This window comes from Amblyraja radiata, chromosome 3, assembly GCF_010909765.2.
Source record: "Amblyraja radiata isolate CabotCenter1 chromosome 3, sAmbRad1.1.pri, whole genome shotgun sequence".
In the NCBI taxonomy this organism is placed as follows: Eukaryota; Metazoa; Chordata; class Chondrichthyes; order Rajiformes; family Rajidae; genus Amblyraja; species Amblyraja radiata.
The window spans coordinates 95,012,160-95,038,972 of record NC_045958.1 but is presented as its reverse complement, the minus strand read 5'-3'; the positions used below and the strand labels follow the sequence as shown (position 1 = coordinate 95,038,972).

Genomic DNA, 26,813 nt, shown 5'->3' with positions numbered 1-26,813 from the left:
GCTCTGCCCTCTAGTATTTAACATTTCCACCCTGGGAAAGTTCTGACTGACTACCCCTATCTATCCCTCTCTTCATCTTATATTCTTCCATATCTCCCCCCATTACAGCATGGAAACAGGCCCTTCGTACCAACTTGCCCATGCCAACCAAGATGCCCCATCTACACTAGTCTCACTGCTGGAGTGGGCAAGTTGGGCTGAAGGGCCTGTTTCCACGCTGTATTACTCTATAACTCAGGCCAGGGGTTTTATTTAAGGCTGATCAGTGAGAGCACCACCCTGTCACTTCCACTCATGATCTTGTCGTACAGACAACTGCTTGACATCTTGTTTTATGCTGAGATCCCTCAATGTAACAGTTGATTAGTGCAAATTACTGCTTTGAACATACCACGAGTGGCAGTTGTCTCAATGAATCAGTTACTGTTTTTTGAGTATTGCTTTTTGCACCCATGTTTTACTTTCAATCAGATATTTTGTAGATTGTTCCATTACATGCTGCAGCAGAATATCCCTCTAGACATTGTTATTTATGTTCAAGTCTGAGTCTGGAATCAGAGGCATACAGCACAGAAACAGGCCCTTCAGCCCAATCGGTCTATGCCAACCAATTTGCTCCATCTAAGCTAGTCCCATTTGCCCATGTTTGGCTCATAACCCTCTAAATCTTTCCTATCCATGTACCTGTCCAAATGTATTTTAAATGCTATTGTAGTTGCTGCTTCAGCTACCTCCTCTGGCAGCTTGTTTTATTTACTTACCAACCTCTGAGTGAAGCGATTTTCTGATTTAGTGCCCATAATCTATATTCTTAGAGCCAGAGAGTTTTCTGCAGTGGCCAATATTTCTCCCTCACCCAATACAGATTGCCGAGTGAAACACAAAGCGTTGGCAACCCAAAGTGTTGTGTCTAGTCGGATTATTGATAAGCAAGGGAAAAGCTTACGGTGAGGGGAACAAGATTTAATAGGAACTTGAGAGGAAACTTTTGCACTCAGAAGGTGGTGGGTATATGTAATAAGCTGCCAAAAGAGTTAGTTAAAGCAGGTACTATAACAACATTTAAAATGCACTTGGGCAGGTACATGAGGAGCTACGGTGTAGAGGGTTATGAACCAATCATGGGCAAATGGGACTAGCTTACGTATGTTGGTCGGCATCGACGAGTTGGGCCAAAGGGCCTGTTTCCGTGCTGTATAACTCTACGACACTATGACCTGAAACGTCATCTGTCCATTTCTTCCACAGAAGCTGCCTGACCTGCTGAGTTCCTCCAGCACTTTGCAATTTGTTCAAGATTCCAGCATCTGCAATTCCTGTGTCTCCGACCCTATAAGCCCAATTTTTTTAGTTTAATTTAGTTTAAAGATACAGCATGGAACAGGCCCTTCTGCCCACCGTGCCGACCAGCGATCACCCTGTACTAGCACTATCATAGACATGGGGCAATTTACAACCAAAGCCAATTAAGCTACAAACCTATATGTCTTTGAAATGTAGGAGGAAACAGGAGCAACCAGGGAAAACCCACACGGTTCCTGGGAAGAACATACAAACTCCGTACAGACAGCACCCATAGTGGGGATCGAACCCAGGTCTCTGGTGCTGTAGGGCAGCAACTCTACCACTGCTACCTATACATCACCAAGCAGTGGACTGATTTTAATGTATTAGACGGGGATGACTGTCTAGTGGCTCTGAATCATTTCTGGCAGCTGTGCTTGTGATATGATGCCAGCAGTGGTGTAAGTCACACTGCTGCTGGCCGGCGCCCCGTGAGTTGTGCCAATTTGAACCCTCCTGGTGTGGATATTGCTCACCTACCATTGAGAAGCAAGAGTGGAAAAGATATCCGGTGGCTCCGGCTCCTGGAAGAGTCTCAGAAGCTCTGGATCCGAGGTGAGGTGTGCCAGGATGCGCAGTTCAATGTGGGAAAAATCTGAAACAAAAAATAAAATTGTAAATTGTTTGGAGGTGGTCACGTGTTACTCTCCTGACGTTCCTGAGGAACTTGTTCCCCCGGCTCTGATGCTGCCTCACTGTAAACGGTCGCTTGGAGATTTGGTTAGAAACTCAAATAAATGGTTGTGGACACAAGGAAATGGTAATGGCAAGTGAGTTCAAGTGTCTTTAGACTTTAGAGATACAGCACGGAATCAGGACTTTTGGCCCATCATGTCCGCGCCAACCAGCGATCGCCCCGTACACTAGCAGTATCCCACACAATTTACAATTTTTTTTAACCAAACCAAACCTGAACGTCTTTGTCCTACAAACCCGTACGTCTTTGGAGCATGGAAGGAAACCGGAGCACCCAGAGAAAATCCACGCGGTCACAGGGAGAACGTACAAATTCCGTATAGACAGCACCCATAGTCAGGATCGAACCCGGGTCTCTGGCGCTGCAAGGCAGCACCTTTACCGCTATGTCACTGTTCTGAACCTTTGTCATTGTCATTGTCATATTGTCCCAAAACAGTATACCTTGAGTATTAGAAAGGCGCTATATAAATCCCATCCATTATTATTATTAAAACAGAACAATGAAATTCGTACTTGCAGCAGCACAACTGATATGTAACATAGTACTCAGTAGACATGATAATAAACTACAAAATAAGTTCAATATATTGTGCTGAAGAGATTTACAGGGGTGGTACCCTGATTAAAGAGAAATGAGAGCGATGGAATTATCCTTCATACAATAGGGAATGTTAATAATGATATGTGAATCCCATACCCATACTTAGAGTGAAAAAATGGCGGCGGCGGGAAATTCAAATTAACAACGGTCCCTTACTGCGAATCGGCTCCTTCTGCTTCAATTGCCGACTGCGGTTTATTTCCATCCTGGACGAGGTCTTGACTTACCACCTGACGTGGGACCACTGGAGGGTCGCTCCGGTTGCGGTGGTCTGTGGTGTTTTTTGGCCGTTTTCGGCCGTTGAACGATCGTCCCCCTGCGGCCTATACTGCTAGCTTCTAGCTGCTAGCCGCCAGAACCGCTAGAATCCCTGCACGCTGCCCGGAGAGGACGCTGGCGTTGACTGTTCGCCGCTTCTCCGCCCGCTGTTCCCCCCCCCCTGTCTGTTACCTACCTGTTACCTGTTACCTACCTGCCTGTCTGTTCCCTGCCTGTACAATGATGCCTATGCACCATCGACGCTGGACACCTCCTGTGCCTGTGCACCAATGACGCTGGACACCTCCCTGCACTCGCACTGCTGGACAACCTCTCTACACCTGCACTGCTGGAAACCTCTCTCCACCTGCACTGCTGGAAACCTCTCTGCACCCTCATCACTGGACTACCTCTACACCTGCTCTGCTGGACAACCTATCTGCTCCCTCACTGCTCGACACCTCGCTGCACCCGCTCTGCTGGACAACCTCTCTGCTCCCTCACCGCTGGATACTCTCTCCACCTGCACCTGCACTGCTGGACACCTCTCTGCACCCTCACCATCATGCTCAAATACTCAACTCTGCAGATGACTGGTTTCTTCAACAACCACATCCCATCCTGCATCCAGGTCGTTAAACAGCTTGGACTTCTGCGTCGACCCCGTTTCATCCACAGAGGCTCTCGGCGCAGGCGTGTTTGCTTCAACCACGGACATTCCATTCCATCCATCTGCTCACTACCACGCTCTGCCCCCCTCACCCGCGTCACCCCCCATCCCAGCTGACCGCACGCACTGTCAACCGGGACAACCTCAGATCTCTCCAGCCTGCCCCCATCCCTTCACCCTCTCATAATGCCAACTTTGTCCTCCTCAACACCAGGTCGCTCAACAACAAAGCCCTTGCCCTCCATGAACTAATCCTTGACAACACTCTGGACTTCCTTCTGCTCACTGAGACCTGGCAACTACCCAATGTCTTCTTCTCCCTCAATCAAACATCCCCACCTGGATTTAATTACATTGCCAAGCCCCGCCCCTCCCGCCATGGAGGTGGCCTCGCTGTTATTTTCAACCAGAATTTTCGTATCACTGAACTCACCTTCCCCCCAGTAGCATCATTTGAATTCCTCGCCTTCAAAGCCCTTTCCTCCATGACAGTCATCCTCATTTACCGGCCACCTAAACCAAACCCCTCCTTCCTATCTGACTTCACTGAACTCCTCACACTTGCCTCATCCCTCTCCCCACGTCTGCTGCTACTTGGTGACTTCAATATTCACATGGACTCCCCCACCTGCAAGCTCGCATCTGAATTCGCCTTTTTACTTGACAACTTCTCTCTCACTCAGCACGTCACCTTTCCCACCCATGACAGAGGTCACATCCTTGACCTGGTCTGCTCCACAAATCAACCGGTACTCGACCTCCATCCTTGCCTCTTCCCCCTCTCTGATCATAAGCTTATACGGTTCACCATCCCTTCTCCGACACCTCGCCCCCGCTTCCTCCGAGATATCACCTTCCGTAATCTAAAATCCATTGATCCCCACCATCTCTCTGACCTGCTCTCCACCACTCTCCCCCTGGACTCAACCCCCATCTCACCTGATGATCTCACAAACCATCTCAACTCCACCTTGTCTACCTCCCTTAACACTATGGCCCCCCTCAAAACAAGAACCGTAACTTTCAACACATCTTCACCCTGGTACACACCTGCACTTCATAAACTGAAACAGACTGGTCGCCGACTTGAACGACTCACAAATAAATAATCTCTCACAGTCCACCTTGAAGCTTACAAACTCCACCTCACTGACTACAAAGATGCCCTCATTGCTGCAAAATCTGCCTACCTCTCCTCCATATTCACCGATCCCTGCCTAAACCACAGAACCCTCTTCTCCACAGTGGGCAACCTCCTCAAGCCTCGAGCCAACACTCTCCCTACCTCTACTCCTGGATCTCTGCAACTCATTCCTCCACTTTTTCGCTGATAAAATCAGCACCATCTATCAATCTTTATCCCCTGTACCCGACTCCCCAGCATCTACTCCACCACCTACCAAGGCCCCTCCTTTCAACATCTCCACTGGACCTCCTTACCCCTCCTCCACACTGCTTCCTCTCCCAGTTTGACCTGGTCACCCCTATTGAAATCTCCAAACTCATCAGCTCTTCCAAACCCACTACCTGCTCCCTCGACCCTCTCCCCACTCCCCTGCTGAAGTCCTGCCTCCCCGTTCTCTGCCCCTACCTCACTAAACTCTTCAACTCCTCATTGACCCAAGGAATTGTCCCCTCCGTTTTCAAAACTGCTGCTGTTACACCAATCTTAAAGAAACCTGGTCTTGATCCCTCCTCTCTCATTAACTACCGCCCAATCTCAAACCTCCCCTTTCTTTCAAAAACCCTGGAGCGTATCGTTGCGTCGCAACTTCATTCCCACCTCCTTGCGCATAACCTACTTGAATCCCTCCAATCTGGCTTTCGCCCCCTCCATAGCACAGAAACTGCTCTCCCCAAAGTCCTCAACGACCTCCTCACCTCTGCTGACACCGGTTCCCTCAACATCCTCATCCTCCTCGACCTGAGCGCAGCCTTCGATACAGTGAACCATAACATCCTGCTCACCAGACTCAAAGACCTCGGCATTGAAGGCTCTGCTCTCAGCTGGCTCCGTTCCTACCTTTCCAACAGATCCCACTTCATCTCTCTCCACAACCACACCTCTGCTACAGCCACAGTCACTCAAGGCGTTCCCCAAGGCTCCGTACTCGGCCCCCTCCTTTTCATCATCTACATCCTCCCCCTTGGTCAGATACTCCGCCACTTCAACCTGGACTTCCACTGTTACGCTGACTGACACCCAGATCTACCTCGGCACCAAATCCCACCACACCCCCCCCCCCCCCCCCTCTCCCATATCAACTCCTGTTTGTCAGCTATAAAAACCTGGATGCAACATAATTTCCTCAAACTCAACAGGCGATAAGACAGAATTCCTCCTCATAGGCTCCAAAGCCACACTCAGCAAAATCAATAACCCCACTCTCACCATCGACTGGCACCACTGTCTCCCCATCTCCCCAGGCCCGCAACCTTGGCGTGATCTTTGATTCCACCTCTCCCTTGAGCCTCACATCCGCCATGTCATTAAAACCTCCTTCTTTCATCTCCGCAACATCGCCAAACTCAGACCCTCTCTCACACCTCCCGCTGCTGAAAGACTCATCCATGCCTTCATCTCCTCCCGACTGGACTACTGCAACTCACTTCTCCTTGGCATCAGCTCCACCTACATCAACCGACTCCAACTGGTCCAGAACGCAGCCGTCCGACTCATCACCCACACCAAATCCTGGCATCACATCACTCCAGTCCTCAAACAACTTCACTGGCTTCCCATCTCCCACCGGATCAACTACAAAATCCTGATCCTCACCTACAAAGCCCTCCACCATCTGGCCCCCCCATATCTCACTGACCTCCTCTCCCCCTACCAACCCTCACGGTCCCTCAGATCCACATCAGCCGGTCTCCTCTCCATCCACAAGTCCAACCTCCGCAGTTTTGGGGACAGAGCCTTCTCCAGGGCAGCTCCCAGGCTCTGGAACTCCCTCCCCCAACTGATCCGCAATTCCGTGTCCCTCACCATCTTCCAGTCCCGCCGCAAGACCCATCTCTTCACCTCTGCCTATCCTTAGCCCCACGTCCCCCTCCCTTTTCATCTGTGCATTAATTGCCTCATATTGTGTTTTGTATTGAATTCTGTCTTTACTTTGTGTACTAGTCATGTCTCTACTATTTATTTCATTCCCCTTACATGTTTTTCCTCTACCTGCAAAATTTTTGTAAGGTGTCCTTGAGACTCTTGAAAGGCGCCCATAAATAAAATTTATTATTATTATTATTATTATACTCAAAATTAAATGATGGCTTGGTAAGATAAATTAAACTATTTTCAGGGTTATTGGGTCATGCAGTCATACAGCACAGAAATAGACCCTTTGGCCCAACTCATCCAAGCTGACTAAAATGCCTCAATGAAGCTAGTCCCATTTGTCCATGTGTGTCCCATATCACTCCAAACCTTTCCTGTCCATGTACCTGTCCACATGTATTTTTAAATGTTGTTATTGTATCTGCCTTAACCACTTCCCCTGGCAGCTCCTTCTATATACCCAAAAGATTGTCCCCCAGGTTCCTATTAAATCTTTTCCCTCTCACCTTAAACCTATGTCCTCTTGTCCTTGATTCCTCTACCCTGTGAAAATCTCTCCGTGCATTCATCCTACCTATTCCCCTCATGATTTTATACTTCTATATAAGATCCCTTCTCTGCCTCCTGCACTGCAAGGAATAAAAGTCCTAGCCTGCCCAACATCTCCCTCGAGCTCAGGCCCTTGAGTCCTGGCAACATCCAGCAAAATGGCAGGATACTAATAATCAGCAGGGTACTAATGATCACCAATGCAGCTGCAGCAGGGAGCTGTTGATCAGCAAGGTGCCAATGATCAGAAGTGGTGAGCAATCAGAGATTTAGAGAGGATCTGAGAAGGATCTTTATTGCCCGGAGAGCAGTGAGTACTTGGAATTGCCGGAGAGAGTGGTGGAAACAGACAGCATTCAAGAAGGAGAAACAAAGAACTGCAGATGCTAGTTTACCCAAAAGGTCACAAAGTGTCAGAGTAACTTAGCGGCTCGTGCAGCATCTCTGGAGAACGTTTAAGAAACATTTAGACAGGTACATGGATAAGACAGGTTTAGAGGGATATGGGCCAAACGCAGGCAGGTGGGACTAGCGTAGATGGGACATGTTGGTCGGTGTGGGCAAGTTGGGACGAAGGGCCTGTTTCCACGCTGTATGACGTGCGGGTTTGTAGGGTAATTGGACTCTGTCAATAGATGATAGATAATAGGTGCAGAAGTAGGCCATTCGGCCCTTTGAGCCAGCATCGCCATTCACTGTGATCATGGCTGATCATCCACGTTGAGTACCCCTTTCCTGCCTTCTCCCCTTATCACCTGACTCTGCTATCTTTAAGAGCTCTATCTAACTCTCTCCTGAAAGCATCCAGAGAATTGGCCTCCACTGCCTTCTGAGGCAGAGAATTCCACAGATTCACAACTCTCTGGGTAAAAAAGTGTTTCCTCATCTCCGTTCTAAATGGCCTATCCCTTATTCTTAAGCTATCCATGTACCTGTCCAAATGTTTCTTAAACGTTATGATAGTACCTGCCTTAACTACTCCCCCCGACAGCCCGTTCCATGCATCCACCACACCATTGTGTAAAAACAGTTACCCCTCAGGTTTTTATTGAATTTTTCCCCCCCTCTCCTTAAACCTACAGTGTGTCCTTTGCTTCTTGATTCCCCTACTCTGGGCAATGGACACTGTCCATTTATCTGATCTATTCCTCTCATGATTTTGTACACCTCTATAAGATCAGCCGTCATCCTCCTGTGCTCCAAGAAATAGTCCTACCCATGTGGTCACAGGGAGAACGTACAATTGTATGAGGTTGTCAATTGCCCCTGGGGTGTAGGGATTGGATGTGAAATTACAAAAGGATAACAAAGAACCAGTGCGAACGGGTGATCGATGATTGGCATGCGCAGGCTGTATCTCTAAACTAAAAGCAAGACATTTGTGGAAAAATATAATTAGAAAAAAACAGGTAGTCCCTGCTTTCTCCTTCTTTCCCCTCCCCTCGCCCAGCTCTCCCATAGCCCACTGTCTCCGCCTCTTCCTTTCTTCTTCCCCGCACCCCCACATCAGTCTGAAGAAGGGTCTCGACCCAAAACTTTGTCTATTTCCTTCACTCCATGGAAGCTGCCTCACCCGCTGAGTTTCTCCAGCATTTTTGTCTACCTTCGATTTTCCAGCATCTGCAGTTCCTTCTTAAACATTAGAAAAAAACAAGTGCTTGTTAGTGCAAAAGGTGATCTATGAGTTCCCGTTGTTGAGGTGGGCTTAGATGCGTACTTGCATTGACAATGCATGGAAGACTGTGGACCAACAATGCAGATAAACAAGATCATTGTATATGGGATCAAGCCAGTCGGTATGAAGATTGAGGGCAGAATGGCTTGTCTACCTCTTATAAAGATATAAATTTTTTGAAAGATACAGCATGGAAGCAGGCTCTTCGGCCCACCAATTCCACACCATCCATTGATCACCTGGTCACACTAGTTCTATGCTATCCCACTTTCTCATTCACTTCCTACATATTTTACAGAGGTAATTTAACCTACAAATTCACATATCTTTAGCATGTGGGAGAAAATTGTGGGAGGACGTGCAAACTCCACATAGACAGCACCTGAAGTCAAGATGGAACCAGGGTCTCTGGCGCTGCAAGGCAGCAGCACTACTAGCTGCGCCACTGTGCCGCCTTATGTGATATGTTGTAAAGCACACTTCTATGTCTAAGATGATGCAGGGTTTGTGGTTGTCAGTTGTGCTTTAGCTGGTGGTTCTTTTAGCTCTAAAGCAGGGGGTTGTCTATTCATGTTCCTGGGCAGGTGTTTGAACCTATAATCCAAGCCTGTGTACCAGAAGTGCCACAGTCTGAGGCACAGCTTCTCGCATGTTCTGTGTTCTGTCTGCTCTTCTGAGAGAATAACATGACATTGAAGAAAGGCTGGGAGGTATTCATAGTGGTCTGGCAGATATTTATTCCTTTGGCAACATTGCTAAAACAAGTTTCTTGATCGTCAACATGCTGCTGTATGTGGGAGCCTGCGGTCTGGAGAGAGGACGCTGAGGTTTCCGCTCTTCAAAAGAAAGCAAAGACTTTGAAGTGAAACTAGACACAAAATGCTGGAGTAACTCAGTGGGACAGGCAGCATCTCTGGAGAGAAGGAATGGGTGACATTTTGGGTCGAGACCCTTCTGATGGCAAAATACTAATGATCATCAGGGTACTAATGATCAATGTACAAACTCCACACAGGCAGCACCGTTAGTCAGGATCAACCCCGGGTCTCTGGCGCTGCGAGGCAGATCTACCGCTGTGCCACTGTGCCTCCAGAGAGCGTGGAGGCTGAATCATTGAAGATATTAAAAGTCTGGATCAGGCAGGCTTTGTCAATAATGAAGTCAAGGATAAACTGGAAAGAGTACAGAAAATATTTACGAGAATGCAGAAACAAGGAACTGCGGATGCTGGTTTACAAAAGAAGACACAAATTGCTGGAGTAACTCAACAAGTCAGGCAGCATCTCTGGAGAGTTATGGATAGGTGACATTCTTCAGACTCTGACTTCCTCAGACCTTCTTCTAAGCTGAGAGCAGCAGCTACAGGCGCCGCTGTATGATTTGAGTTGCATTAATGATTAGCTGCTGCCATGGGTTTCCTTAATTTGCCTCTACAATCAAACTGATCAGCAAAACTATTTCCGAAGCACATTATGCAGGGCAGGCCGACACACCTCCGCTTGTGTTATCACAAGGGTATGAATATTCAGACCATGAGAGAATTTTCCAGTAGAACAACTTTTGCCTCGTAAATATACTGAACTGGTGCACGTTATGTGATCCCGGTGGCAATTTGCAATCAAAGGAAAGTGGATTGCTGAGAAAGATTGTTCCGCTTTCAACCTTCATATGGATCACTGCCTAAGGTCACCCTCAGATCAAGATTCAAGAGTGTTTAAATGTCATATGTATAGGATATGCACCACAACAATATGTGCTTAAAAAAAATCGAGGTTGTTGACGTTTCCTTTGGGCTTTACTAACTTCCTAACTTGCCTTGAACAAAAATGAAGCACAAAGTGCTGGAGTAACTCAGAGGATCAGGCAGCATCTCTGGAGAATGTGGATAGAAGGGTCATGGATCCTCGACTGCCTCATTCACAGGCCACAGACTGTTCGAATTGGTGGAAAAGTGTCAGTCTCGATAACAATCAGCACGGGAGCACCTCAAGGCTGCGTGCTCAGCCCCCTGCTGTATTCACTCTATACTCATGACTGCGTAGCCGGTCATAGTGCGAACTCCACCATCAAGTTCGCTGACGACACCACTGTTGTGGGACGTATCACTGATGGGGACGAGTCAGAGTATAGAAGTGAGATCGACTGACTGACCAAATGGTGCCAGCACAATAACCTGGCCCTCAACACCAGCAAAACCAAGGAACTGATTGTGGACTTTGGAAGGGGTAGGATGGGGACCCACAGTCCCGTTTATATCAACTATGGTGGAAAGGGTCAAGAGCTTCAAATTCCTGGGCGGCACATCTCTGAAGATCTCTCCTGATCCGAGAACACTGATGCTATTATAAAGAAAGCACATCAGCACCTCTATTTCCTGAGAAGATTACGGAGAGTCGGTTTGTCAAGGAGGACTCTCTCCAACTTCTACAGGTGCACAGTAGAGAGCATGCTGACCGGTTGCATCGTGACTTAGTTCGGCAACTTGAGTGCCCAGGAGCTAAAAAGACTACAAAAATTAGTAAACACTGCCCAGTCCATCATCGGCTCTGACCTCCCTACCATCGAGGGGATCTATCGCAGTCACGGCCTCAAAAAGGCTGGCAGCATCATCAAGGACCCAGATCATCCTGGCCATACACTCATCTCCCCGCTGCCTTCAGGTAGAAAGTACAGGAGCCTGAAGACTGCAACGTCCAGGTTCAGAAACAGCTACTTCCCCACAGCCATCAGGCTATTGAGCTCAACTCAAACAAAACTCTAAACATTAATAGCCCATTATCAGTTTATTTGCACTTTATCTGTTTTATTTATTCATGTGTATATATATTTATACAATGGTATATGGACACACTGATCTGTTCTGTATTCATGCCCTATATTCTGTGGTGCTGAAGCAAAGCAAGAATTTCATTGTCCTATCTGGGACACATGACAATAAACTCTCTTGAATCTTGAGTCATACAGCATGGAAACAGGCCATTCGGCCCAACTTGTTCATGCCGACAAAGATACTCCATTTACACTGGTCCCACCTCCCTGCATTTGGCCCATATCCGTCTGAACCACCTCATGGCCAGGACTCATCAGGAGCTTGCTTGGCTGGCGGTGAAAAGGGTGCTCCCGCACATCTTGGGAGTCTTATTCCCAATACATGCTGCCCTCGGGATGGCTGCCGTGACTGGATTCAGAGTGTGGATTTGCAAAGAGGGTCTGGGGAAAGATGCAAGGGTCCTTGTCACGGTTCATCCTGATCAGCTGTATAACAGAGGACTTAGTTAACTCTGGTTAATGGTCTGCTCCCAGGGCGCACTCGGAGATGTTCATCAATTGCTGCTAGAAGGCCATCACCCCAGTGAAAGACCACAGCCATCACCTTGGTCTGCCTGAAAATTGCTGGCTTCCCAGCACAGTGAGATAGATGTCCAGGAAGGATCTGCAGATATTGGTTTACATTGCAGATAGACACACAATGCTGGAGTAACTCAGCAGGTCAGAGAGCATCTCTGGAGAAAAGGAATAGGTGATATTTTGGGTTGAAAAAGAAGGGTTTCGACCTGAAATATCACCTATTTCTTCTCTCCAGAGAAGCTGCCTGACCTGAGGTATTCCAGCATTTTGTGTCTATCTACAGCGGGATGTCCATCAGGGAATGTTGCTGACTGACCCGCTGCAGACTGCAGGAGTACGTGCTGACAGATGCACTGAAGCTCGGTACAGCCAACACCGAGCTCTGTGGGGGAGGACCACAGTCTAGGATCCTTCCTCTGCTGGACATTTCAGGGGCAGAGCCTGGTAGGGACATCCTTCAAACAAGGAAGGAATATCATCGCAGGAGGCCACATGGTGCTTTAATAGATTGATTAAAAATAACAGCATGGAAACAGACCCTTTGGCCCACCAAGTCCATGCCGATCATCGATCACCTGTTCACAGAGCTAGTTCTATGTAACCCCACTTTTACATACATACAAGGGGCGATTTACAGAGGTCAATTAACCTACAAACCCACAGGTCTTTGGGATGTGGGAGAAAACCACAGCACCCTGAGGAAACCCATGTGATCACAGGGAGGACGTGTAAACTCCACACAGACAGCACCCAAGGTCAGGATAGAACCCAGGTTGCTTACACTGTGAGGCAGCAATGCTACCAACTGCACCACGTGCTCTGTGTAAAGAAAAAGGGAGGTGCTAACATTATACAATAATGCTGTTTAAGAGGCTTTTAGATAAGCACATTGAAGTGCAGGGAATAGAGGGACATGGATCATGTACAGGCCAATGAGATTAGTTCAGCTAGGCATTATTTTCGGCACAAACATTGTGGGCCGAAAGACCCCTTCCTGTACAGCACTATTCTATATTCTATGTTCTTATTACTGGGTATTAAGATATTGAATATTGAATATATCGGCACCATACATGTGTGGGCACTGTACATTCAATATTGCTTTTGTATATACTTGTTCTTGTGCCTATACAAAGTATGTACAAAAGAATGTTTCAAGAATTTTGCGTTTTTTAATTTGTCTACACAAATAATCACAAAATTAAAAAAATAAGTAATGGCATTCAGGAATTGCCCAAATACTAGAGCATGAAAACTCAGATCTCCCTGTTTTAACGGCCACTACTCCAGACGGCCACTACTCCAGCATTAATAGCCCAGCTCACCAAAGCCAGGACTGCACAGACGCTCAGCACTTGTGCAGAGAGAGATTCTAGGACAAACCCTCTAACTTCGTGACTGATCCAATTTCACAGTAATTCCCTCACAGTGATTTGCGTTCAAAGAAAATTAAACAGCAGTATGTCCCTCTGCTTCAATCTTAATAGTTACCATGGCAACCGAATGTGCTGATTCTTTTAAAGGGTTGCAATGTGATCTATAAATAAAAGCAAGGGCTGCCAATTCAGTTAAAGAATCTGTCGGCATAATTGACAGAACAGAGAGGAACAGCAGAGGCATAGGCACTTCGATCCACAATGACAGTGCCACTCCCTGTGTAAAAACCTTGCCCTGCGCATCTCCCTTGATATCCAAAGAAGGGTTTTGACCCAAAACGTCACCAATTCCTTGACTCCAGAGATGCTACCTGGCCCGCTGAGTTACTCCAGCATTGTGTCCATTATCGGTGTAAACCAGCATCAGCAGTTCCTCTTACCCAGTCTGTCTACCAATCCATGTAATCCAGGGATGCTGCCTGACCCACTGAGTTACTCCAGCACTTTGCATCTTTTTTTCAACTGCTTTAAACTTCACCCCTATTACCTTAAAACTATGCCCTCTAGTCCTTGACGTTATCTTCCTGGGATAAAAGTTCTGACTATCTACCCAATCTGAATGAGGATTTATTAGCGGAAGAAGGCGTAAATTCTTCAATTCACACATATTTACAAGTAAACTGTTTACGTTGCCCATTCAATATGTTTTAATCCAATCTAAAATATGGTTCATTCTACTTAGCTGCAAAATCAAAATCTTACCTACCTGAACTCCCGGTGGCTCAGCACTTCAACTCCCCCTCCCATTCCCAATCCGACCTCTCTGTCCTGGGTCTCCTCCATTGCCAGAGTGAGCAACACCGGCAATTGGAGGAACAGCACCTCATATTCCGCCTGGGTTGCTTGCGTCCCGATGGCATGAACGTTGAATTCTCCCAATTTTGCTAGCCCTTGCTGTCTCCTCCCCTTCCTTAACCCTCGAGCTGTCTCCTCCCATCCCCCCGCCCTCGGGCTCCTCCTCCTCCCTTTTTCTTTCCTTCTCCCCCCCCACCCCCTATCAGTCTGAAGAAGGGTTTCGGCCCGAAACGTCGCCTATTTCCTTCGCTCCATAGATGCTGCTGCACCCGCTGAGTTTCTCCAGCATTTTTGTGTACCTTCGATCTTCCAGCATCTGCAGTTCCTTCTTCAACACAAATCAAAATCTTTGTTTGTGTAGACAACATCTTTGTGCAGACAACTGCCAGGATTCAGGACCTCTACCCATATCCACCGCCCATTTATCATTTTCCGTTTTTCATTCATAATTCGCATACTTGACAGACTGACTCCATCACCTCCATTGTCAGAGTGAGGCCCAGCGCAAATTGGAGGAGCAGCACCTCATATTTTGCTTGAGCAGGTTACACCCCAGCGGTATGAACATTTACCTCCAAGCAACCCTTGCTTTCCCTCCCTCTCCATCCCTCCCCCTTCCCAGTTCTCCGACCAGTCTGTATGCTTTGTTGTCACCTTCCCCTAGCTAACAATGATCTAATTTCCATTTTCCTTGCTCTTGATCTCTTTTGATCTCTTACACTTCCTTATCTCTGTAACTCCCTCTCCCCTGAAGAGGGTCTCGACCTGAAACATCACCCATTCCTTTTATCCAGAGATGCTGCCTGTCCCGCTGAGTTACCCCAGCATTTTGTGTCTATCTTCAGTGTAAACCAGCATCTGCAGTTCCTTACTACACTCTACTTCTGAGCCACTGCACATTCCATATCACCATAATTCTTGGCACATTCAAGGAGGCCATTTGGTCCGTCAAGTCAATGTCAGCTCACAGAGCAATCTCAATCCCCAACTAATTTTCCCTTAACCGATTCTCCACACATTCCCATCAAGGCAGCACAGTGGCGCAGCTAGTAGACCTGCTGCCTCACAGCGCCAGGGAGCTGAGTTAGCCTAAATGCAGGTGCTGTCTGTGCGGAGTTTGTACGTTCTCCCTGTGACCGTGTGATCCGGTTTCCCCCCACATCCTAAAGACGTGCTGGTCTGTAGGTTAATTGGCCTCAAATTGCCTTACACAAATTGCCCCTATTGTGTAGGGAGTGGAGTTCCACAAAGCACTTTGTGTCTTTTTTTCCTAAAGTACCATGTGCAGTTCCTTGTTTCCACAATCACCCTGTGTCGAAATACATCCATGACAAGCTGCAAATGTCAAATGACTTAACTCATTTTGTTTGTTCCTCTATTTTATTATGACATCTTTGCATTCATTGAGTGACACCAGCTGCCCCACCGCTGTAAAATCTTGTGGTTTGCCCTGCAAGAATCAGCCGTGTATTGTCATTCACCGCAGGCCATCTGTGGTCGATATGTCACGAGCGGTAACCACAGGCGGCTGCTGAGGAAACCAGGGGGTGTCCACAGCGTTACCAAGTTCCAGCCGTTGGCTCATTGCCGAGTTTCCTGTGGCTCTAGCCGCTCTACCTATAAGTGGTGATCCGTGCAGAAACCAGAAGCCACTGTAGTAAATCGGCGCCTTATCTCTCTTCCGTTCCTGACCACAGCAACTCTTTATAATTGTCCTTGTAATTTATGGTGTCAATAAACAGCTTTTTCGTCAAACACTTCAGTCAATACAAACCACTGTATTGTACACAATACAAACCATAACTGCCACCAAGCGGCATGCAATGTCAATGCAAGATCAGGATGTGGAAACAAAGATCTGCAGATAGACACAAAGTGTTGGAGTAACTCAGTGGGTCAGACAGCACCTCTAGAGAAAAGTGATGGGTGACGTTTCGGGTCGAGATCCTTCTTCAGACTGAGAGTCGGGGAGAGGAAAATGAGAGATAAAGATTCAGATTCAGATTCAAATTTAAAGATGGTGATATAGAGAGATATGGAATAAATGAACGAATGTTATGCAAAAAAAAAAACAATGATAAAGGAAACAGGCCATCGTTCGCTGTGGGCTAGGTGATAAAAAGTTACGGACAATGAGACTCAACAAGATGACTTGGAACCTAATACAATGAATTGGGTGGGAGGGGGACAGAGAGTCAGGGGATGCCAGGGTTACTTGAAGTTAGTGAAATCAATATTAATACCGTTGGGTTGTAAGCTGCCCAAGCGAAATAAGAGTTGTTGTTTACCTAATTTGCATTTGGCGTCACTCTGAACTGTAGATGTTGGTTAATACACAAAAGGACAGAAAGTGCTGGAGTAACTCAGCAGGTCAGGCAGCACCTCTGGAGAACATGGAAAGGTGACGTTTCAGTTTGGATCTGAAAAATTACATATTCATGTTCTCCAGAGATGCTGCCTGAACTGCTGAGTTACTGCAGCACTTTAGAGTCAAAGACTCATATAGTCATACAGCGTGGAAACAGGCCCTTCAGCCCAACTTGCCCACACTGACCAAAATGTCCCATCTACACTAGTCCCACCTGCCTGCGTTTGGCCCATATCCCACTAAACCTGTCCTATCCATGTACCTGTCGAATTGTTTCTTCAACATTGCAATAGTCCCTGCCTCAACATCTTCCTCTGGCAGCATGTTTCATGCAGCCACCATCCTTTGTGTGAAAAAGTTACCCCTCAGATTCCTTTTAAATCTTTCCCCCTTCACCTTAAGCCTATGTCCTCTGGCTCTCGATTCCCCTTCACTAGGCAAGAGACTCAGTGCGTTTACGATTTTATCTCACGGTTTTATACACTTCTATAAGAATACCTCTCATCCTCCAAGGAATAGAGTCCCAGCCTGCTCAACCGCTCCCTATAGCAGGCCCGAGTCCTGGCAACATATTCGTAAATCTTTTCTTAGTTTGAAGAAGGGTTTGATACAAAATGTCATTCACTCCACAGAAGCTTCCCTACACGTTGAGTGACTCGAGCACTTTGTGACATCCAGTATCTATCAGCTACTCATCAGTGTTGGTTGAAGTTGGTTGTTCTTATAGAGGTGTATAAAATCATGAGAGGAATAGATCGGTCAGATGCAGAGAGTCTCTTGCCCAGAGTAGGTGAATAGGTTTAAGGTGAAGGGGAAAAGATTTATTAGGAATCTGAGGGGTAGGTTTTTCATGCAAAGGGTGGTGAGTGTATGGAACAAGCTGCCAGAAGAGGAAGTTGAGGCAGGGACTATCCCAACATTTAAGAAACAGTTCGACAGGCACTGTATATGGATAGGACAGGTTTGGAGGGATATGGACCAAACGCGGGGAGGTGGGAGTAGTGTAGCAGGGACATGTTGGCCAATGTGGGCAAGTTGGGCCGAAGGGCCTGTTTCCACACTGTATCACTCTATGACTCTATGACTCTAAAGTGGTAGCAAAGAATGATGTGGTTACAACCCTGTTCTCAGGGCTACAAACCAATAGTCTACAGCAGAATTGAGAGAGAGTTGCACCATCAGAGTTCTGATGAGATGTTATTGATGTTAGGAGATGTTAAGATGATGTATTCAAGAGAGAGTTGGACATAGCTTTTAGGGCTAACAGAATCAAGGGATATGGGATGAAAGCAGGAACAGGGTACTGATTTTGGATGATCAGCCATGATCATATTGAATGGCAATGCTGGCTCGAAGGGCTGAATGGCCTACTCCCGCACCTATTTTCTATGTTAAACCAAGATTCCACGTGAATTTTTAAGTTGATATTGAAAGTCTGATGAAAGGTGCATATAAACCCGACGTCTTGACTTGAGCCTGCTTGGCAAACGATTTAGAAGTAGAGACAAGGATCTGCAGATGCTGGTTAATACACAAAAGGACTCAAAGCGCTGGAGTAACTTAACAGGTCAGGCAGCATCTCTGGAGAACATGGAATACCTATCCTGCTGAAACTGCCTGACCTGGTGAGTTACTCCAGCACTGTGTGTCCTTTTATGGCAAAATATATAGATATTTTCTGTGTTTTAAAAGTAGCAATGGTTCATTATTTTAGGGGTTGTTATGCCAAAACACTGCAGCGATAACTTAGGCTTACCTCGGAATCTTCCTTTCACATTGGAAGTATCTGAGGAATGGAAACCAATCAAAAGGAGATGGAGACACTGGTGGAAGGGTTCAGCTTTTATTGGTTCCGGTTTATTTTGATTTGGGTGCTCCCACTCTGCCACTTTTCTGCTTACCTGCTGCTAAAAATGTCCAGCCATCCGATGAAACGAACATGCTCCTCGGTGAGATGGTTGCCACTTCTGCCTCCTTTCCTACAACCAAACAGAACACATGCTCACTTTAACCTTCCTCTGATTCACTCTATTCCCTTTTCCACTGACGGATTTTCCTTTGCAGGATAAGCTTCTGCAGTTTGCAGTGCGTACCAACACTTCCATGCCGCACTCTATGGCTTCATAGTATCGTACAAGAGTTGTACAAAGAGTTGGGCTGTTTGGCCCAACACGTCCATGCCAAGTGAGATCTGCCCTCCAAACTAGTCCCTTTTGCTCGCATTTGCCGCATATCCCTCTAAACCTTTCCTATACATGTACCTGCCCAAATGTCTTCTAATTCTTAGATAGACACTAAAAGCTGCAGTAACTCGGCGGGACAGGCAGCATCTCCGGATAGAAAGAATGGGTGACATTTTAGGTCGAGACCCTTCTTCAGACTTTTAAATCTTGTTATTGTTCCTGCCTCAACTACTGCCTCTGGCACCCACCACCCTCTGAGTGAAAAAAGTTGCCCCTCAGCATCCTATTAAATCTTTACCTTCTTATCTTAAATCTATGCCCTTTTTTTTTCTTGATTTTCCTCCCCTAAGAAAAAGACTTTGCATTTACCCTATCTGTTTCACTCATGATTTGATGCACCTCTATAAGATTACCCTTCACTCTCCTGCCCCCAATGAAATAAAGTCCTAGTCTGCCCAACCTCTCCCTATAGCTCAGGCCCTTGAGTCCTGGCAACATTCTTGTCAACCTTCTCTGCACTCTTTCCAGCATAATGGCATCTTTCCCATAGTATCTTCAAAACCTTCAATTCTGTAGTGGTGCATTTTAAGATCCTCTTACTTGACAACTTTCAATTAGTGCACTGATCAGAAAGGATGATCTTGCATTCATTTAGCTGTGTCTTTGTTTATATGTTGTCCCCAGATTGCTTGCAATCAATGGATTAGTGTATGGAAGGGCACTCATGGTAAAACATGGCAGACAATTTTACTTCGGAGTCACGTGAGTGACTACGTGAAGAACCCGTCCAGCACGCATGCGCGGCATGAGCATTCACGCAGTGCAACAGCGACGCAGCGGGAGTCAGGCGCTCCCGCTACAGCTTAAAAAAGACGGACCGTCAGGTAAGTTTATTCTGAGGTCGTTTTTTCCGAAAAAGAAGTGTTTTGTTTTGTCTCACCAGGGAGAACATGAGCAAAACAAGACAAGCCAAGAAATCCGCCCCCCGTTCGACTCCAACGGAGGAGCGTTCCATCAGTGGGGGGCAAGAGGCGGTAGGACCGCTAACCCAGCGATCCGCCATCCCCGACACCATGCCGAGCCCAGTCCCGCTAGAGTAGCCTGAGCAGCGGGCTGGATGTAAAGCAGCACGGAAGACCAACCGGCCGGTGGTATCCGATTCTTCGGACGGGGACGTCTCACCGCCCGCGCGGGGCAGAGACAGCTGCCTGAGCCGCATGGAGCGGCTCGTGGAGCAAATGCTCCAGCGAGACTTGCTTCGAGAGGAGCAGTCTCGCAAAGGGTGTTCAGGCACTCCCACCACAGTGCCTCACAATGCACTGGCCATCGCTTCCCACTCATCCGAGGGCAGCTTTGGCGACCAGAGCTGGGCTGGTCAAGAAGAGGGGTCATTGGCCGAAGATGTCGGGAGTACGCTTGAGGTACAGGACCAGGAAGACCGCTACGTGGCAGCTCCACATGCAGGACGGCCATTAGAGCCAAAACTGGCGGCCAGCATTAACTACCTGTCCTTCAAGCCCCTACAGCAGCAGGTAGTTAATGAGGCCCTAGAGCTGTATTCGGTCCCTGAGAATTGCACCTCGCTCAACGTGCCGGCTGTCAATAGCCAAATCTGGGGGCACGTTTGGCCAAACATCCGCAATCAAGAGCTCAACTACAGCGGATCCTCAGGCTCCTGACGTCAGCCATCACTTCTTATGCTCGTTCCGTGGAGAGGGTGGAAATGACCACGAATCAGCAGGATACACTCACACTGCTGTGCAATACCCAGTTCAAAATTAACAACCTCCGTAAGGAGTTTATACGACCTGCCCTCAACCCGAAATTCGCGGGTTTGTGCAAAACGCAGACTACAGAGCCAGAAATCCTGCTCTTCGGCAAGGACCTCTCCAAGAAAGTAAAAGACATGGAGGAGGAGTCCAAAACATTTGGCCTCATGAGGGCAGGCCCCGGGACGAGCAAACCCACTAAACCTAAGCAGCAGTACCCCACCGCGTCCACCAGTTGACGTCAACCCTATGGGACTGGTGAAAGCTCGGGGTCCGCACATCACCACCAGAAGCCTTTTTTAGGCCAAGGCCTAACATATTGTCATGGAAAATGCGCCACCCCCAACCAACAGCAACACATCAGACAACACATCAGAAGACTCATCGCCCAACAAAGAAACAGAAGAAACACCAGTAACCATGGAGGTAGGTGGGTCTGGTTCCTACCAGCATATAAAAAGTGGGTGTTCTATACCAACAGGGAAGCATGGAAGTCTATCACGAATGACAAGTATATACTCAACAGCATTCGTGGATACAAAATAGAGTTTACTCTTGAAAACTTGCCACCAGTTCAGCACTCACCCCAAAGGGTCTTTTCCCTCTCAGTTAAAGAAAAACGAGAGGGACAAGCTGAACTGGTGAGGCTAATCACAAAGGGTATCATTGAAAAAAACAAAAACATGAACCCTTGGAATTTGTCTCTAATATATTCACTAAAACCAAAGAAGATGGTGGATGTCACATCATCATTGACTTAACTTCACTAAATATGTTTGTTAAGTATATACATTTCAAAATGGAAACGTTTGTAACTGCCAAACAACTGATTTCCAAAGGATACTTCATGGCAAGCATCGACCTTAAAGATGCTTACTATTCAGTACCCATTCATAAGGATCATCGCAGATACCTGAAATTTACCTGGATGGGGTAACCATGGCAGTTTAAAGCGTTGCCTAACAGTTTAACATCAGCCCCAAGATTATTCACCAAGATACTAAAACCAGCCTTGGCAATATTAAGAAGACAAAAACATATTGTCATGGCATATCTTGATGATATCTTAATAGTAGGCAAAACCATGGAATTGGCTATATCAGCTGTGTCAGCTACCAAACAATTGTTTGAAACCTTGGGATTTGTCTTACATCCAGATAAATCTAAGTTGAAGCCATCCACAACCATGGACTATCTGGGCTTCACAATTAACTCAGTCCACATGTCTGTAACTTTGCCAAAAGACAAAACAGCAGAATTGTACATCTACAAACCTGTACATCTTTGAAGTGCGGGAGGAAATCGGAGCACCGGAGAAAACCCACTGGTTCACAGGGAGAACGTACAAACTCCGTACAGACAGCACCCGCAGTCGGGATTGAACCCGGGTCTCTGGCGCTGTAAGGCAGCAGATCTACAGCTGTGCCACTGTGCCACCATGTTCTTCAGGCAAATCGTACCATACACAAGTACAACAGGCAGTTCAAAAGTGAAACTAACCAGAGGGCAGAATATAGTATCAAAGCTGCAGAGAAAGTACAGCCACACTCCCAAATTAAACTATAGAAGGTGTCAAGCTGTGCAACATCTTTGGCAACCTGCTCCATGGCAACCGTAAATGAGATCAACCAAGTCATCTGTCTCAAACAGATTTGATAGGACATTGGTTAAAGATGAGAGGGGCAGGATTTATACGAACCTGAAAGGCAACTTTTCCATGCAGAGGATATTGGATATATGGAACAAGCTGCCAGAGGAAGTCGTAGAGGCAGGTATTATAACAGCATTTAAAAGATACTTGAATAGATACAGACACACTATATTCTGTGCTATGGTATTTTCCCTTGGTATTACCTGTAGTTCTTGTTTAGGGTTTGATTGTACTCATATATAGTAGGATTTGATTTGATTAGATAGCATGCAAACAGAAGCTTTCCAGTGCATCTCGGTACACATGATAATAATAAACCAATATTAATCACAATGCCAGTGAAAGTTTTGACTCCATCACTGTGAGCAGTTGATAGTTATGTGAGGAGTACAAGATGTCAATCTCTCCCACTGATAACAGTTTACCACGTTAGATTCACACGCTCCTTGTCCAAGCGCCTCCATTGTAGTTGGTGAGAGTGTTGTCACTATGTGTAACCACCAGAACTCAGCTCATCTATGGACAGACGGCCAAGATATCCCTGGCTGCAAGCTGCCAGCCATTGAAGAGGCTAGTTGGGGGGGGGGGGGCGCAGGGGCAATGGAAGTCAATTTTGGGCAGCCCACCAGCAGACGTTCCCAGGTGAGTATCCTCTCTCTCTCAATCCACCTTGCTCACATTGCCTCCAATATTACAACATCAAGAGATATAATGAATATAATGATCTCATATTATCAGGATATAAAATGGGTGATTCTGTTGGTTTGGATAGGATACTAATTTTTTTAGTTTAGTTCGATCCTGACTACGGATGCTGTCGGTACGGAGTTTACACGTTCTCCCTGTGACCGCGTGGGTTTTCTCCAGATGCTGCAGATGTACTGGTTTGTAGGTTAATTGGCTTCAGTAAAATTGTAAATTTTCCCTAGTATGTAGGATAGCGCTAGTGTCACTGGCCGGCGTGGACGCAGTGGGCTGGATGGCCTTTTTCCACTCTTTATTTCTAAAGTCTAAAGTGCAGAGAGATACAGTACATCATGGAAACAGACTCTGAAGAAGAATCCTGAGTTGAAACATCATCTATCCATGGTCTCCAAGGATGCTGTCTGTCCTGCTGAGTAATTCCAGCACTTTGTATCTTAATTTGTGTGAAAGCCCTGTAAGTCTAGCTATTGTCTCACCAGCTTTTTACTCCCACATTATTTAATTGTCTACATTTATCTTAATTAAGTCATGGACTCATGGAGTCATAGAGTGATACAGCGTGGAAACAGGCCCTTCAGCCCAACTTGCCCACACCGGCCAACATGTCCCAGCTACACTAGACCCACGTGCCTGTGTTTAGTCCATATCCCTCCAAACCTGTCCTATCCATGTACCTGTCTAACTGTTTCTTAAATGTTGCGATAGTCCCTGCCGCAACTACCTCCTCTGGCAGCTTGTTCCATTCACCCACCACCCTTTGTGTGAAAAAGTTACCCCTCAGATTCCTATTAAATCTTTTCCCCTTCACCCTAAACTCATATCCTTGATTCATCTACGCTGGGCAAGAGACTCTGTGCATCTACCTGATCTATTCCTCTCATGATTTTATACACCTCTATAAGATCAGTGCAATTGTCTAAATTTGAATTCCTCAGCTGCAATGGGGAGATGTGAGCTCATGTTCCCACCGTCTGGTCCAGGCGTCTGGTTTACTTAAAATAACTGTTCATAAGGTGATAAGTCACAACATCATAAGTGATCGGAGTAGAATTAGGCCATTCGGCTCATCGTCTACTCCGCCATTCAATAATGGCTGATCTATCTCTCCCTCCTAACCCCATTCTCCTGTCTTCTCCCCATAACCTCTGACACCCATACTAATCAAGAATCTATCTATCTCTGCCTTAAAAATATCCACTGACAGCCTCTACAGCCTTCTGTGGCAAAGAATTCCACAGATTCACCACAATTCCACAAATTCCTCCTCATCCCCTTCCTAAAAGAACATCCATTAATTCTGAGGCTATGACCTCAAGTCCTAGACTCTCCCACTAGTGGAAACATCCTCTCCACATCCACTCTATCCAAGCCTTTCACTATTCTGTACTTTTCAATGAGGTCCCCATCATTCTACTAAACTCCAGTGAATATAGGCCCAGTGCCGACAAACTGTTCTACCAGCATGCCACATCTAGATGTTCCTGGTCGATTCAAGAAGATGCCTCACTTCCTGTTCAGGTCCAGCAGGGATGGCCAATCAATTCTGCCCTTTCCTGCCACACACAGAGCCTCTAATGAATAAAGGGGACATCAAGATACACTGCCAGACATGCTTCTATACTGTACCTCGGATGTACTGCAGCTTGGCGATTTGGATTGGCTGTGTTGGAATTGCTTGAATATTCTGTAAGGAAGACAGTAAACCACAGAGTTGAGTTCTGCTTCAGAAGAATAACTTCAATGTTTTTTGTTATGTGTGAGGAAAAACTGATGCGAACAGAAACATATCAACATGAGGAACAGGTATAATTTATATATAACTTGTTTCTGTGTTGTCAGAGTCTATGTGTATGTGATGCTGCTGTAAGCAACATTTTCATTGTACCTGTATCTTACTGGTGCATATGACAATAAACTCAACTTAACTTGACCTACTCCCATGAAATGAAATCAAGCCTGATCCCAAAACCTTAATATCTGTGTCAAACCTAAATCCATTTATGTCTGAAGAAGGGTCTCAACCCTAAATGTCACCCATTCCTTCTATCCACAGATGCTGTCTGTCCCGCTGAATTACTCCAGCATTTTGTGTCTATCTAATCCATTAACTTAGTTTAGTTTACTTTAAAGTTACACAGGGAAACAGGACCTTCGGCAAACCAAGTACAGGCCGACCATTGGTCACTCGTTCACACTAGTTCTATGTCATCGCATTTTCACACTCCCTACACACTAGGGGCAATTTACAGAGGCTAATTACCCTACAAACCTGCATGTCTCTGGGATGTGGGAGAAAACCGGAGCACCCGGAGGAAAACCCACACGTTCACAGTGAAACCCACGCGGGGTTTGTGAATTTTGTGAATTCATCCATGATTGCTTCCTGGAAGCATGGGCAGAACCTAACCCTTCGTTGATGTCCATTCAGCCATTGACAATCTGCAGGACGCTCATCTGTGCAAGCTGCCAGCCATTGAAGAGGCCGGTTAGAGAGGAGGCAGGGAGGGGCAATGGTGCTGGAGGAAGTCAGCAGGTCTGACAGCGTCTGTCTATGGAACCAGCAGACAACCTTTCAGTGAACCAACGTGAAATGTAATAAATTTATGTCATGGGTGCAGAATCAGGCCTTGCGGCCCATCAAGTCTACTCTGCCATTCAATCATGGCTGATCTATCTTTCCCTCCCATCCCCATTCTTCTGCCTTCTCCTCTTGTCATCTGTCCATTTCCCTCCACAGATACTGCCTAACCCGCTGAGTTCCTCCAGAACTTTTCTTTTGCAGCATTTGCAGTTTTTTGTATCTCTGGGGGTTCATTTTGTGTTTCTTAAGCATTCACACTGGTTTAAGATTTAAAAGAGAGTTTTCACAGTGCTATAGGAAGATAGACACAACATGCTGGAGTAACTCAGCGGGCCATGCAGCAACTCTGGAGAAAAGGAATGGGTGACGTTTTGGGTGGAGACCCTTGTTCAGACTGAGAGTCAGTTGCTGTTTATTTTACACTGTGATCAGTGGTATTCATGGCCTATTGTACACTGATTCCCCTCAGACCATTTCACCTGTGTGCAACCTGAACTCCCATTAATATTTCAGCATAGTTATGTGGCCTTTAGACACAAGGTTTGTAACAGGATCTAAGAAGCAAGTCCTTATGGCACTATTTTGGCGAGTCGAGACAGTGAGTGAATTCAAAGGGTTTTATTTTGTAACAGTAAATTAATGAATAAACTCGGGTCGGTAAGACAGCCAACAAAAACGATGTTACTTCCACAAGTGTGGAGCTAGAATGAAACAACTTGATAAAAAGCGTCCGAATATCGCTCCCCGCGCCCACGTGACTGGAGCAGCCAATCCGAGGGTTTGACTACCCAAAGACACCACCGGGTGCTGCTACACTATATAAAATCAGGGGGGGAAATAGATAAGGTGAAGTCAGTCTTTTAACTGGTGTGTCTAAAACTCGAGGGCATAGGTTTACGGTGTGAGGGGAAATATTTAAAAGGGATCTGAGGGGTGAGCTCAGGGTGGTGCCTGTGACCTCAGGGTGGTTTCTTCCTGTCGTAGTACGAGCTGGAGAAAGTGGTAGAAGCGGGTACGATTACTCCAGATTCAGGGGAAGTTTCTTCCTGACATAAGGCATCCTATCAATAACTAGAGAGCAGACCTGAGCCAATGAGGGTCACCTCATTGGAGACCCTCGGAC

General features: G+C 46.5%; 1 long non-coding RNA gene across 1 annotated transcript; it reads right to left on the bottom strand.

Moving 5' to 3' along the window:
* Positions 1-1,845: 1,845 nt before the first annotated feature.
* On the bottom strand, positions 1,846-24,799 carry LOC116971313. The gene is made up of 3 exons (XR_004411466.1): positions 24,736-24,799; positions 18,703-18,780; positions 1,846-1,939 (listed from the first exon to the last, which is right to left on the bottom strand). It is a non-coding gene; the product is annotated as an uncharacterized LOC116971313 (long non-coding RNA).
* Positions 24,800-26,813: the final 2,014 nt, after the last annotated feature.